Source organism: Palaemon carinicauda, chromosome 30 (genome assembly GCF_036898095.1).
Source record: "Palaemon carinicauda isolate YSFRI2023 chromosome 30, ASM3689809v2, whole genome shotgun sequence".
Lineage (NCBI taxonomy): Eukaryota > Metazoa > Arthropoda > Malacostraca > Decapoda > Palaemonidae > Palaemon > Palaemon carinicauda.
The window spans coordinates 62,107,313-62,122,312 of NC_090754.1; the positions used below are offsets into that span (position 1 = coordinate 62,107,313).

General features: G+C 38.0%; 1 pseudogene; it reads right to left on the bottom strand.

The window, feature by feature from the left end:
* LOC137623214 (uncharacterized) overlaps positions 1–15,000 on the bottom strand; it is a 273,465-nt pseudogene that overhangs the window by 257,738 nt on the left and 727 nt on the right.

The following is a 15,000-nucleotide window of genomic DNA, read 5'->3' on the forward strand; positions in this document are numbered from 1 at the left end:
GAGAGAGGAGAGAGAGAGAGAGAGATTCTCTATGATATTAAATGTTGCAATAACATCTGTCCAGGCAAGCATTGCTCTCACTGTCTGTGAAAAAAGTTACTCTCCAAGCTGCCCCCCCCCCTCTCTCTCTCTCTCTCTCTCTCTCTCTCTCTCTCTCTCATTACAAATCAAGACAAGTGCAGTAAAATAAGGAGGTTCTCCTACATTGCTGTAATAAAATAATATAGTTTCCCTCTAGAGCTGCTTTCATACTGCAAATGTTTTGCCTTTAATGAACACAATATATACGCTTTTGCAACGTTGTTTAATATTATGTTTCTTTACTGCTTACATATTATTAACGTGAAAATTATAGATATTATATCCTCTAAATCATGTTTTATCTTTTATTCGCCAGATCATATCTAACATTTTGGGGGTTGGGGCATTGCTTGGCTGGGTGAGCAAAAAGAAAAACCAGAAGCTTAAACCTATTGAATATCTACGGTTTATGGTGTGGACTTGCACCTTTACTCCACTCTAAGAAAACCGAGATGGTGATACTGGGTGTTACACAAGACTGGTAGTACGGTACGGTACGGTACGGTACGGTACGGAATGTTTTCCGTACTTCATAACTGGTTAATAAACCGTACCATAACTTCGTACCGTACCCTCAATTTTGACACCGACCAATTGATTTGTAATTATCTTCCCGTAAAGAAACTTAGATACTTTCACAATGCTCTGCAACTTCTCACTACCACCAATCTTCATTATATGAGCCACAAACATCGGTCACTGCGTTTACTAAGCAACCTTATTTCTTGACGTTTCCTAGACCACTGTATTTATATTTATAAATTATAACATATGATACAAACGTGACCAGGATATTCTGTCTTACTAAAGCAGAAATTCTCATATTTACACATTCTTACATTAAGCGACAACAATGTCAACTAAACCAATAATAAAGGCTACATACACATATATTTCCGTTCACACTAAGTCCCCCTACCCGTCCCTCGGGTAGGGGGAAGAGTAGTTATACCCTGGTGAGAGGGAGTTGCGTGTGTATGTTTGGGCACATCTAAATAATAATAATAATAATAATAACGAATGAGGCAAGATGAAATGATTCCCATTTCAATTCTAATATCCTTCCAGTAGTACAGTTAAAACGTGACTGCAATAGATTCCTGGGGCTAATAAACACTAAATCCTTTTATTCCACATAAAAGTTTTATACGACAGCGAGTTCCAAGCAGTGTGCTTTGGATATTTTACAAAGGACTCCAGCCGTATAACGACATAACACATTCTTTTGACGACTTATATACGTCCAAATAGACAAAACGTGAGTGAAAATGAGTGGAATATTGTTCATTTGATTACGGGAAACGGTGAATAACATCTCAGGCTGCGCAAAACTAAAAGGGGGGTTTAGATATGCAAACATGTTATTTATATGTCTAATCAAATATAACTTTCAGTTCTTGGTATGACATCGTTTTGGCAGTATTTTCCAGATATTACTCTGCTTTACCATTAATGCTTTTATCAATATGCAATATCAATGTTATATTTATCTACCTGTTTATCATTCAGACTTACACTTCGTCACAACTTTGAATACGTTCCTTACATTGATATATGACATACATAGTGCTGTCAAATTTTGTTTATGGAAGGCAGATATATGTATGTATGTATGTATATATATATATATATTATATATATATATATATATATATATATATTTATACACTGGAGGTATACATATATATATATATATATATATAATTATATATATATATATATATATATATATTTATATTTATATAGAAACACAAATATATTTATATTTATAAATATATATAAATATATTTATATATATAAATATACATAAATATATATATATATATATATATATATGAATATACTGAATGCATATATTTTATTTCAACATGGATGAAAAGAAAAATATTGGGATGAAACTACGAGAGAGAGAGAGAACTTCTCTCTTTGGTCAGTTCGTGATCCATTCCTGTTTACACTTCTGGCTATTGAGTTGCCAACGACCAATAAAGCGCGTCCACAAATCCCAGTTGCAAATGCATTGATGGCTTGTCCCCCCTGGATATTCTGCAACAAATGGCAACCAAAGCCCATAAGCCCTTGCAGAGTGATAGCACTTCGTAAGTGATAGCATTTTACGATAGCAGTTCATATCCAATTCAGCTGCATGGGCCAATTTAAATTGTGGTCGGTGTATGAATTCGAGAAATATTCATTGCTGCCTGTTACAATTCAAGTCGCAACTCCAACTTCCTTTATTTTATTATTATTGCTAGGGTACATCGTAGTATAGTTTGAAGTACCACTGCTGCTAAAATATAAGATTATAAAAAAATATATATTTGGTAGATCTGCTAATTATCATCATAATTTTTATTACTGTTATCTTTATTAGACACAGTAATATTTGTAATGCTAGTAGCATTAGGTATAATAGGTTTTAATTCTTTATCAATCACATCACCAAATTTTTTTAATTGATGGAGTTTTCAACTTTCTATTCCATTTCATATTTCATCATTGTTAATTTCATTGGCTTTAAGATTATTGCATTCGCTAATGTTAATGTTAATATTAATGGCATACGAAAACTGAAGAACTAAGGGATAGATGATGAAGAAAGAAATGGGGATAGAGAATACAGGAAGGAAAAGGTTACCCAAGAAGGGAAGAGTAATTGATAGGGAAGCCGGGGAAGAAAACGAATTCAAAAGTTAATAAAAAGAGGATATGGAAGACTGGAAAAGAAAGGGATAAACATGGCAAGATAAAAATAGGGAAACCGAGAACTAGGAGATAACACGAAACCAGACGGGAAGAAAAAGGGATACAGAGATGGGAGGAAAATTACAGACAGGATGAATAAGGGTATGGAAAACTAAAATGATACAGAATCAGGAATAAAAAAAAGCAAAGACGAAGAATAAGGCTATTGAAAATTAAAGAAAAAAATATATGGAAAACGATGAAAAATTATTCAGAAGACACGAAGAACGAAATGATACAGATGACAATAAGAAAAATAGGACATAAAAGACAGGAAAAGAAAGATACAAAAGACAAGGAAGACAGTAGGAAAGGAATAGGGAAGAAGTCCAGAAAGAAGGATAAGGAAGGGAAGAAAATAGAAAGGTGATCTTAGCTTGGAAAGTTTAGATTAAAGAGAAAAATGATTCAGAAGACACCAAGAAAGAAATGATACAGATATGATATGAAACACAGGAAAAGAAAGATACATAAGACAAGGACGACGGTAAAAAAAAAAAAAAAGGAATAAGGAAGACGCCAAGAAAGAAAGTTAGGGAAACCGGGAAGAAAAAAGGAAAGGTGATCTTATCCAGGAAAGTTTAGATTAAAGAGAAGTGAGGGAATTTGAAAAAGAGAGCTGCACCAATATAGAAAGAGTAAGGGTCGCCTCTCTAAACCGGTAAGGCTATAATCAGAATCAAGGGAATACCAAAGCAATTAGAGAATAAAAGTTCAACTCGCCGTAACGACACCAAGGAACGAATAACGTTGCATTTTCTCTCTGGTCCAAAACAATGGTGCAATATATATAAGTTGGACATAAATTTCCACCGGCAGACCAATTTCTCTCTCGTGAGATATGGCACGAAATTTTCACGTTGTAAGCTTTGCCATTTTCAACAGCACTTTGAGACCTACCCCCCCCCCTATCTCTCTCTCTCTCTCTCTCTCTCTCTCTCTCTCTCTCTCTTTATATATATATATATATATATACATACATACATACATATATATACATATATAAATATATATATATATATATATGTGTGTGTGTGTGTATGTTTACATATATATGCATAAACTCAAGTATATATACACACATATATATATAAATATATATATATATATATATATACATACACACACAGTATGAAGATACAAAAACGCACACACAATTATATTGGCATTAATTTATTCCACCAGAAAAAAAGGGCTCCATACGATAGCAATACAACTGTGTCTGAATGGACAGACACCCCCCCCCCCTTCCTTGTCTAAACCCAAACTGTCTTTCACCTTTCCGTCATTCAGCCACCTATCTTACCTTCTCACGAGACTATAATTGTTATAGTTGCCTCAATTTCCTTCCCCTTGAGCAAAGGAAGTACTACTCTAACCCTTTCCTTCTCCAGATATACCTTACATACCATGGTCAGCTACATAATCCCACTCCTACTACCATATTGAATTATTTCAACTGTAATACTTTCAAATCCTGTTATCTTTTCTTTCTTCAACCTCTCAATCTACTTTTTACATCCTCGCCTACCTTTTCTACTGGATTTCTCAATCTAACAGAGTAAACCTTTTAAGACTTACATCCTTCTCCCTCTCTTTCATCATCATCATTACACAAATCTTTAAATTGCTCTATCCATCAACTCTGACTGCATACAAAACAAACAGAATCTCTTGACGGCATACAAAACAAATATAATTTCTAAGTATCATTCTTTTATTCTGATATCATACGCCGTTCTCTCTGCATTTACCTTATCCAAAAATTATTTTACACTCACTGAATTTCTCAATTACATTTTCCGTTTTTATTACATGAATTTTCTTATTCTACTCTTGGCCACAGATATACATCCTTTTGTATAACTCTACCTGCCCTCTTCTCACATCATGTAATTACACCTCAAACAAGACCCTGTTTACTGTCAACTTAACACTTTATTTCCTTATTCCACCAACTAATATTATATTCTTTCTTCCTAATCACTTACATCCAGCAATACTCCCCACATGATCTAAAATCCCAATATGGACTTTTTCCAACCGTTTACTTCTTCCACCAGTGCTTCTTTAATAATAAAAGAATCATCAGTTTTATCTTCAAAATTCCTCCAAACATGTAAGGAATAGATATAATCAATCCTTTATCTCTATTACATCCACTAGTTTGCCCTTTCGTCTAATTTTTATCAGCATAAAATTCAAGGAATTCTTCTCATTATTTTCCCTTTCCAAGGTAAACTTCAAAAACAATGTTTTTCCAATAAATAAATATTTTTTCCAAACACATCTTACGAAACTCTCACCATTCTTAACTTGTCTAGGGTCTCCACCCACCAACAAATCCATCCCCATCTCTGGCATATATATTTACATTCAAATCCCGTAGCACTTCACGTCCTCTAAAACCAGCCTGGTGCAGATTAATAATCTATTACATTCCAGTATCCTTAATATCATAAGTTTTAATCTCCTTGAATCAAATATCAGCTATCATACATTTCTTTTCACCTATACCACTTAGATGCTTACCCACAGCCACAAAGACTTAGTATCTAATCTCCATTTCAGTTCTTTTACATAAAAGATATAAGGTATAAGGCTACAAACACAAAGTCACCGGGCATTTGGTGATTTTCACAAGATTTTCACAGGAATATTTATCTTAGTCTTATCCTTATACAGTCTGATAGATGAAATATGTAATTTCCTGAATATAACGACATAGGATATGCTCAGTGTTTCGACGATAAGAGGGAAGGTAAAACATTCATAGAACAAGAGACTTTAGGCGATCATTAGCGCCCTAAATCTTATAGTCAATAAAGTTTGAGCACCAAAATGGAAATGAGAAGAGCTTCGAACAAGAGAGAAAGCAAAGCCAATAGCCTGAAAACTTATCACGAATCGCTTAATGGTGTAGGCTGTAAGGAAAGTGGATGGGGTGAACAAGTATGTGAGCGTGGGCGCTTTATCCATCATGAGGGGGGGGGGGGGGGGAGAAAGGGTCACACCAAAATTAACATTTAGATTGGCTCCGAGATTTTGACCTAAAAAATGTCTTAATGACAGGTCCAATTTTATACAATTTTCATCGGAATTTTAAAGACGACTAAATTCAAAGAGCGCTCATCACTCTTACTACGAGCTTTCTCCCGAATCCTAGCTACATACATATGGGGAGAGAGAGAGAGAGAGAGAGAGAGAGAGAGAGAGAGAGAGAGAGAGACATGATTGAATTCAATCATGTAACTTCATTGTACATAATATAATAGAGTATATGGGCTGATATTGCCAGCAATGTGCTACTAAGGCTATTTTTTACATATACCATTTTCTTCACAGTAAGTAAACAATATAAAGTACTTAGCCAATTAAAGTAATCAATTAAGGGAATCAGGAATAATAGAAATGATCTATATCAAATATTTAATAAAAAGGGAGGTGCCGTTATAGTATGTGGCCTACTTTTTTGGATCTGTTATAGTATGTGGCCTACCTTTTTGGATCTGTTCTAGTATGTGGCCTACCTTTTTGGATCTGTTCTAGTATGTGGCCTACCTTTTTGGATCTGTTCTAGTATGTGGCCTACCTTTTTGGATCTGTTCTAGTATGTGGCCTACCTTTTTGGATCTGTTCTAGTATGTGGCCTACCTTTTTGGATCTGTTATAGTATGTGGCCTACCTTTTTGGATCTGTTCTAGTATGTGGCCTACCTTTTTGGATCTGTTCTAGTATGTGGCCTACCTTTTTGGATCTGTTCTAGTATGTGGCCTACCCGGTTTGAATGTGTCCTACCTAAGCCGGTTTGAATGTGTCCTACCTTAGGAAGAGTTTGTATATATATGTAATGAAATCAATTATTTTTCACAATTGTTTAATATCTAACAATACAATTTTAAAAGAACAGTTTCCTTGCCTACGAGTATGACGGGAGAAGCTAACTTAAAAAACCCACCTAACCTATGCTAAAAGCCGTATCCTTACCCGGGGGGGGGGGGGGGGGGGGGGGGCTGCGCCCCCCGGACCCCCCCCCCCTATGCTTAAAGCCGTGTCCTTACCTACGAGTACGACGGGAGAAGCTAACTTAAAAAACCCACCTAACCTATGCTAAAAGCCGTGTCCTTACCCGGGGGGGCTGCGCCCCACCGGACCCCTCCCCCCCTTATGCTAAAAGCCGTGTCCTTACCTACGAGTACGACGGGAGAAGCTAACTTAAAAAACCCACCTAACCTATGCTAAAAGCCGTGTCCTTACCCGGGGGGGCTGCGCCCCACCGGACCCCTCCCCCCCTTATGCTAAAAGCCGTGTCCTTACCTACGAGTACGACGGGAGAAGCTAACTTAAAAAACCCACCTAACCTATGCTAAAAGCCGTGTCCTTACCCGGGGGGGCTGCGCCCCACCGGACCCCTCCCCACCTTATGCTAAAAGCCGTGTCCTTACCTACGAGTACGACGGGAGAAGCTAACTTAAAAAACCCACCTAACCTATGCTAAAAGCCGTGTCCTTACCCGGGGGGGCTGCGCCCAACCGGACCCCTCCCCCCCTTATGCTAAAAGCCGTGTCCTTACCTACGAGTACGACGGGAGAAGCTAACTTAAAAAACCCACCTAACCTATGCTAAAAGCCGTGTCCTTACCCGGGGGGGGCTGCGCCCAACCGGACCCCTCCCCCCCTTATGCTAAAAGCAGTGTCCTTACCTACGAGTACGACGGGAGAAGCTAACTTAAAAAACCCACCTAACCTATGCTAAAAGCCGTGTCCTTACCCGGGGGGGCTGCGCCCAACCGGACCCCTCCCCCCCTTATGCTAAAAGCCGTGTCCTTACCTACGAGTACGACGGGAGAAGCTAACTTAAAAAACCCACCTAACCTATGCTAAAAGCCGTGTCCTTACCCGGGGGGGCTGCGCCCAACCGGACCCCTCCCCCCCTTATGCTAAAAGCCGTGTCCTTACCTACGAGTACGACGGGAGAAGCTAACTTAAAAAACCCACCTAACCTATGCTAAAAGCCGTGTCCTTACCCGGGGGGGCTGCGCCCAACCGGACCCCTCCCCCCCTTATGCTAAAAGCCGTGTCCTTACCTACGAGTACGACGGGAGAAGCTAACTTAAAAAACCCACCTAACCTATGCTAAAAGCCGTGTCCTTACCCGGGGGGGCGCAGCCCCCCCGGACCCCCCCCCCCTTATGCTAAAAGCCGTGTCCTTACCTACGAGTACGACGAGAGAAGCTAACTTAAAAAACCCACCTAACCTATGCTAAAAGCCGTGTCCTTACCCGGGGGGGCTGCGCCCAACCGGACCCCTCCCCCCCTTATGCTAAAAGCCGTGTCCTTACCTACGAGTACGACGGGAGAAGCTAACTTAAAAAACCCACCTAACCTATGCTAAAAGCCGTGTCCTTACCCGGGGGGGCTGCGCCCCACCGGACCCCTCCCCCCCTTATGCTAAAAGCCGTGTCCTTACCTACGAGTACGACGGGAGAAGCTAACTTAAAAAACCCACCTAACCTATGCTAAAAGCCGTGTCCTTACCCGGGGGGGCTGCGCCCAACCGGACCCCCCCCCCTTATGCTAAAAGCCGTGTCCTTACCTACGAGTACGACGGGAGAAGCTAACTTAAAAAACCCACCTAACCTATGCTAAAAGCCGTGTCCTTACCCGGGGGGGCTGCGCCCAACCGGACCCCTCCCCCCCCTTATGCTAAAAGCCGTGTCCTTACCTACGAGTACGACGGGAGAAGCTAACTTAAAAAACCCACCTAACCTATGCTAAAAGCCGTGTCCTTACCCGGGGGGGCTGCGCCCCCCGGACCCCCCCCCCCTTATGCTAAAAGCCGTGTCCTTACCTACGAGTACGACGAGAGAAGCTAACTTAAAAAACCCACCTAACCTATGCTAAAAGCCGTGTCCTTACCCGGGGGGGCTGCGCCCAACCGGACCCCTCCCCCCCTTATGCTAAAAGCCGTGTCCTTACCTACGAGTACGACGGGAGAAGCTAACTTAAAAAACCCACCTAACCTATGCTAAAAGCCGTGTCCTTACCCGGGGGGGCTGCGCCCCACCGGACCCCTCCCCCCCTTATGCTAAAAGCCGTGTCCTTACCTACGAGTACGACGGGAGAAGCTAACTTAAAAAACCCACCTAACCTATGCTAAAAGCCGTGTCCTTACCCGGGGGGGCTGCGCCCAACCGGACCCCCCCCCCCCTTATGCTAAAAGCCGTGTCCTTACCTACGAGTACGACGGGAGAAGCTAACTTAAAAAACCCACCTAACCTATGCTAAAAGCCGTGTCCTTACCCGGGGGGGGGGGGGGCCTGCGGCCCCCCCCCACCGGACACCCCCCCCCTTACACAACATTAACATTAACTACATAGTTAAATACTGAAATCCATGTGTACTTACATGATCAATATTCGTAATAACAGTATGTAGGCCACATACTATATCAGAGACAAAATTCCGTAGGCCACACTCGAAAGGTAGGCCACATACTATAACGGCACCAAAAGGGATATACTTCACAATAAAAAATATTATACTATTCTTTTAATTAATCACCATTTTCGATTCTCAATAGAGTTCTGTACTTTGAAAAAGGAAAATCTGCAATTTTGAAATCAAACTTAATTTGTTATTTCACACAAAACCGCAAAAATTACCCCGGGAGGAAAGCATGTTTGCTAACTAAAGTCACACCTGAAATTTATCAGGCAACAAAGATTAGTTATATTTTTGCAGTGGGACACCTTTTTTATTTATTTTTATGCAATTAATCATTTTATGAATTAAAATGAAATTCTAAACATTGCAACATCAATTTCCAATTATCATAAAAATTATCACCTTCCTCCGTTAGAAATAATATAAATAAGAGCAACATTTTTTCTAATACATATATCCTAATATGATCGAATAAAAGATTAATTTATTAAAGGACAAGAATATAACATATCCGAAACTATCCCAAGTTTTATTTACCATTTCTATTTGAAATTATATATCCTTAAAGAAAACAGCAAACTGGATTTATAAATAAAACTAATTAAAGACTTGAACCATGCAAGGATTATTCTTAATCTTGATTTATTCTACCTTCTGCGAAAATCAATTTACCATTTGAAACAAAACCAGGACATCTTTAGCCAAAGAAAACGAGACGGACTTGAATCTCATAAGCTGCTTCCCTCAGGGAAGGAATCGACTGAGACATCAGACACTGAGTTAAGAGAAAGACTTTCTTGGTCTTTTGAAAGTCACCGCCATGACTTCTCCGTGAATGGAGGACGTAAATATATGATTCTTTTCCAAAACCTGCTTGTGATGGACCAAGCTCAGTCTGGAAAAGAGGGCACTGACTTGGATGCGACTTAAGGAAGATCCTAGAAAGTTGAGGGTTTGGATTCTCTCTCTCTCTCTCTCTCTCTCTCTCTCTCTCTCTCTCTCTCTCTCTCTCTCTATTATATAAATTTACCAAATGGAACTCCACAACCGAAGTGGTTCAACAAACAAATATACAATGCAATAAGAAGCAGAGACAGGAAACAAATCAATGGGTCCACAGCCTTCAATTCATGAAATTTCAGAGCACAAAAAGTTAAGCCGAAAAGTACATAAAACTAATTTAGTTACAAATGCAAGATCAATGAAGAGAAAAGAGTGGCATCAGCTACTAAAGAAAACCCAAAAGAAATTTTTGCATAAGAAAACAGTAGAAAGCCAGTCAAAAACAACATTAGCCCATTAAGAGACTCAGAGGGAAATCTTATAACAAATAATGTGGAAAAAGCCAAACTGATGAATGCATATTTCACAACAGTATTCACTAGGGAAGAAGCAGCGGAACTCCCCGAACCAGCTATCCAATACCATTCTATACATTTACATTTACAATGAATAATGTCAAAAAGAAAATGACTCAATAAGTCTACGGCACCAGGTCCAGATGATATTCATCCAAAAGAGATTATAGAACTGGAAAAAGAGATAACCCCACAATTTAACAAAATGTTACGAAAGACAGTCAACGAAAGAAAGGCAACACAAGGATGGAAACTAGGCAATGTTCCTTCAATCTACAAGAAGGGACCAAAAGAAGAACCTGGCAACTACAGACCTGTGCGTCTAACTTCTTTGCCTTGCAAAATATTTGAATTAATTATAATCGATTCAATAGTAGAACACATAAGAGAAAAACAATCTTCTGATAGACAGCCAACATGGATTTAAATTTTAGACAAAAGAGATGTTGTGTAACAAATCTTTTGGAATTTTTCCAGAACATGTTTAGCATTCGCGGCAAAAAACAGGGCAATAGACATCATATACCTAGACTTTCAAAAGGCCTTCGACAAAGTTCCTCACAAAAAATTAATGATCAAAATTAGAGCACCTGGGATCATTGGCGAGCCAGCTGAATGGATCGAAGATTGGCTAACAAACAGAAAACAGAGAGTTCTAATCAACTAAGAAGCATCAGAGTGGGCAGCTTTTACAAGCAAAGTACCTCAAGGATCCGTCCTTGCTATTTCTGATCTACATTAACGACACAGATTTAGGGTTAACTAGTACAATAGCCAAATTTGCCGACGATATTAAACTAGGCAAATGCTGCGAACTCGTAAGACGTAGAAGCCTTATGAGAGGATCTAATGAAGCTACGAGAATGGTCCAGAAAATGGCAAATGCCTTTCAACTGTGGGAAATGCAAAGTCATGCATATAAGTTATAGTAACCCACAATCAGATTACTCACTGCTAGGTAATGAAATAGAAAGTGTGGACCAGGAGAAAGATCTCGGTACTTATTATCAGTAAGGATTTGAAGTTCACCATATAGAGCATAAAAGCTGAAAAGAAAGCATAAAAACTAATAGGTTACAGAAAGAGACAATTCAAATAAAAAATAAACACAGTACTACAGCTGTACACATCAATAGTAAGGCCCCATCTAGAATACGGAGTCCAATTCTGGACTCCAGGTATTCAGAAGGATATAGAAGGACAGGAAGCAGTACAAGCTAGGGCCACCAAACTAGTTCCAACACTAAGGTAATTTTCATATAGACGAAGGATGGAACGTTTGAGCTTCTCTGATCTACAAACTTGACGACTAAGGGGACGATTAATAAAGGCTTTCAAAATTCTTGAAGGAATATCAAATGTAGATTACAGCAATCTATTCATGCTTAGCACAAATCCATCCAGAGGCAACGGGTACAAACTGGAATTGAAAAGATACAGCACCAAATATGTGGAAATTGCTATACATACAAAATATCAAATACTTGGAATACATTTCCGTGGATATAGTAAACAGTAACACAGTAAACGAGTTCAAGAATAATTTAGACAAGATCATAAGAAGACTCTAAATGCTTAAACTAAATCGCTCTACTAAAGAGCAAATGGACCCTCCGCCGACGGATTAAAAAGTCTTTGGGACATCCAAAATCCTCGTAACTCCTTGTAACTCTGAAGTCATTAATAACAATTCTATTCTTATAAAGTGACTAATGTAGTAGTTACTTCTTTAATACTTAATGGCTTTAAAACTTTTGACAGAGTAACGAATGCAGATTTGCGGACACTGAAATCTTATTCCAATATTTTATACACTAAAATTAACTCTGATCCAATTAACTATGTAGTAATTACATAATTTCGGTTAACTCTCTCTCTCTCTCTCTCTCTCTCTCTCTCTCTCTCTCTCTGCACACACACACACACACACACACACACATATATATATATATATATATCTATATATATATATATATATATAATATGTATATAAATATATATATATATATATATATATATGTGTGTGTATATATATATATATATACACATATATATATATATATACACATATATATATATATATATACATATATATATATATATATATATATTTAAATATATAGATCAGTACATACATATACACGCATATATATATATATATATATAAACAACTAAAGATATACTGTACACATATATGTATCCCCGTATACGTATAAACCAAGGGAAATTTTAAGGTGTTGATCACACAACTATCAACATCAACGACAATACCACAGCATTTGGAGCCCAGATGTCAATGAGTTCCATAAGCTATTGATAAAATTATATGTAAATATTCGGTAGATATTCGCCAGCATTCCAGAACGTTCACTGCCGAAAGAGCTTCCAAAATCATTCCATATTCGCACAATTTGGACCTACGTCTGGAATGGAGTAGGAATGAGCGACACCCAGCAGGGCTGGAATGTTCTATACCTTCTGGAATGGGAATGGACTCCGTTATTTTATTCAGACCTCTAATTTTTAGGGGAGATAGTTTTTTAGCATTCTAAACACCATTATGTATCTCGGTATGAACAAAGGAGCATTGGGCATCCAGAGAGAGAGAGAGAGAGAGAGAGAGAGAGAGAGAGAGAGAGAGAGAGAGAAAATTCCCACTTTTAAGTTTTTTTTTATTTATTGATAAGTTAAAGGTCTTGTGTAATTTTCAGTCAGAAATGGTAGTGAAAACCGCATAGATGAATACAAATACACATAAATTATTGCCCCGCTGAACGTTTGGCGAACTAATCTCTCTTGGGGAGTGCGAAGAGCATGCCCAAACCATCTCCATCTACCCCTCATCATGATCTCCTCCACATATGGCACTCGAGTAATCTCTCTTATAGCTTCATTTCTAATCCTGTCCTGGCATTTAACTCCAAATATCCTTCTGAGGGCTTTGTTCTCGAATCTACTAAATCTATTGGAGATTGTTTCATTGTCATACCATTACTCATATCAGTACAGTAACACCGATCTTACTAAACTGATATATAGTCTGATTTTTATATGTAATTTCAGGCGAATTTGTTTCCAAATTTCAATGAATAATGAATAAAACTAAAAATAATAAATGTTGACAAGTTCTACGGTACACACATATAACTTGAATAATTGAACATTTACATTAACTTGAAGTAAATGTTTAATGATAAATGCTTTTCCCAAATGTAATTTCTTAACTTCAGTATATATAAACATCAAAATAATGAACATATGCTAATCGCTACACATTAGTTCCTTTAAAGAAAATCGCTCCCCTAAGTTTGAAGAAATCTAATTACTCGGAGAAGGAATCTTAATTTGAAGTGATGAATCTATGTAAATAACGTTTTCTATAAACTATCTCATTTTCAAAAGGAAAATCTAATTTCTCAGAAACGCGTCTGGGTTTCAAAGGAAGAATAACCACGTTATGCAAATGGATAAAAGCAAGTTATTTCCTGTGCTTAAGTCTTACAACAAAAAAATAAAGACAGATATAATTATTATCACCATCCTCACTATCATCATCCTTATTATTGAATTTTGTGTTCTATAAAGACACATTTACATGAATAAGAGCAGAATTCAAAATCAGAAAACAAATATAAGCTTCTTAAAGGACTCATGTGAAAAATAGTGTCAGTTGGACACCGTCAAACACTCGTACGAAATGAAGCCAGTTTAAACATCCTCTACGACTAAATGATAATAAGTTAGACTAAACAATTTCCTAACGACCATGAAAATCGAATCACAGATCAATCTAACAACTCTCTGACAGTTCAAGTAAATAATCCGACAATTAAACAAAATTATTTTTCGCATTGTGAAACAAAGGGGGTGGGATTACCTGGGAGGGGCTTACATTATTTTTCTTTAGAATCTGCAGTCATTATCTTATTAGCGTTCGAAGACACCATGTCTCTCCCTTGTAATCAAATTTCCCAGGAGGATAAGCCAAGACTAATTGATAAAACGATGCGAACGAAGATTTTATCATCATTGTTACTGAGCTTAGCATTAAGAGAACAACAGCATACGGAATCAAGAAACTAGCAGAAAAAAGGTTAATTTTGCCGAATGTCGTGTAAACTGAATGTTTGCTCTCTCTCTCTCTCTCTCTCTCTCTCTCTCTCCTATGTTTAACACATACATAAATGCATTAGTTGATCTTTATAGCGATATCAGGGTTAAGGGAAGCGATTACTGTGCAAGAAGAGAGTTCTCTTGCTTGAGGGTACACTCGAGCACACTCTCCTATCTTATTTCTCTTCCTCTTGTTTTGTTAAAGTTTTTATAGTTTATATAGGAGATATTTATTGTTGTTACTCTTCTTAAAATAT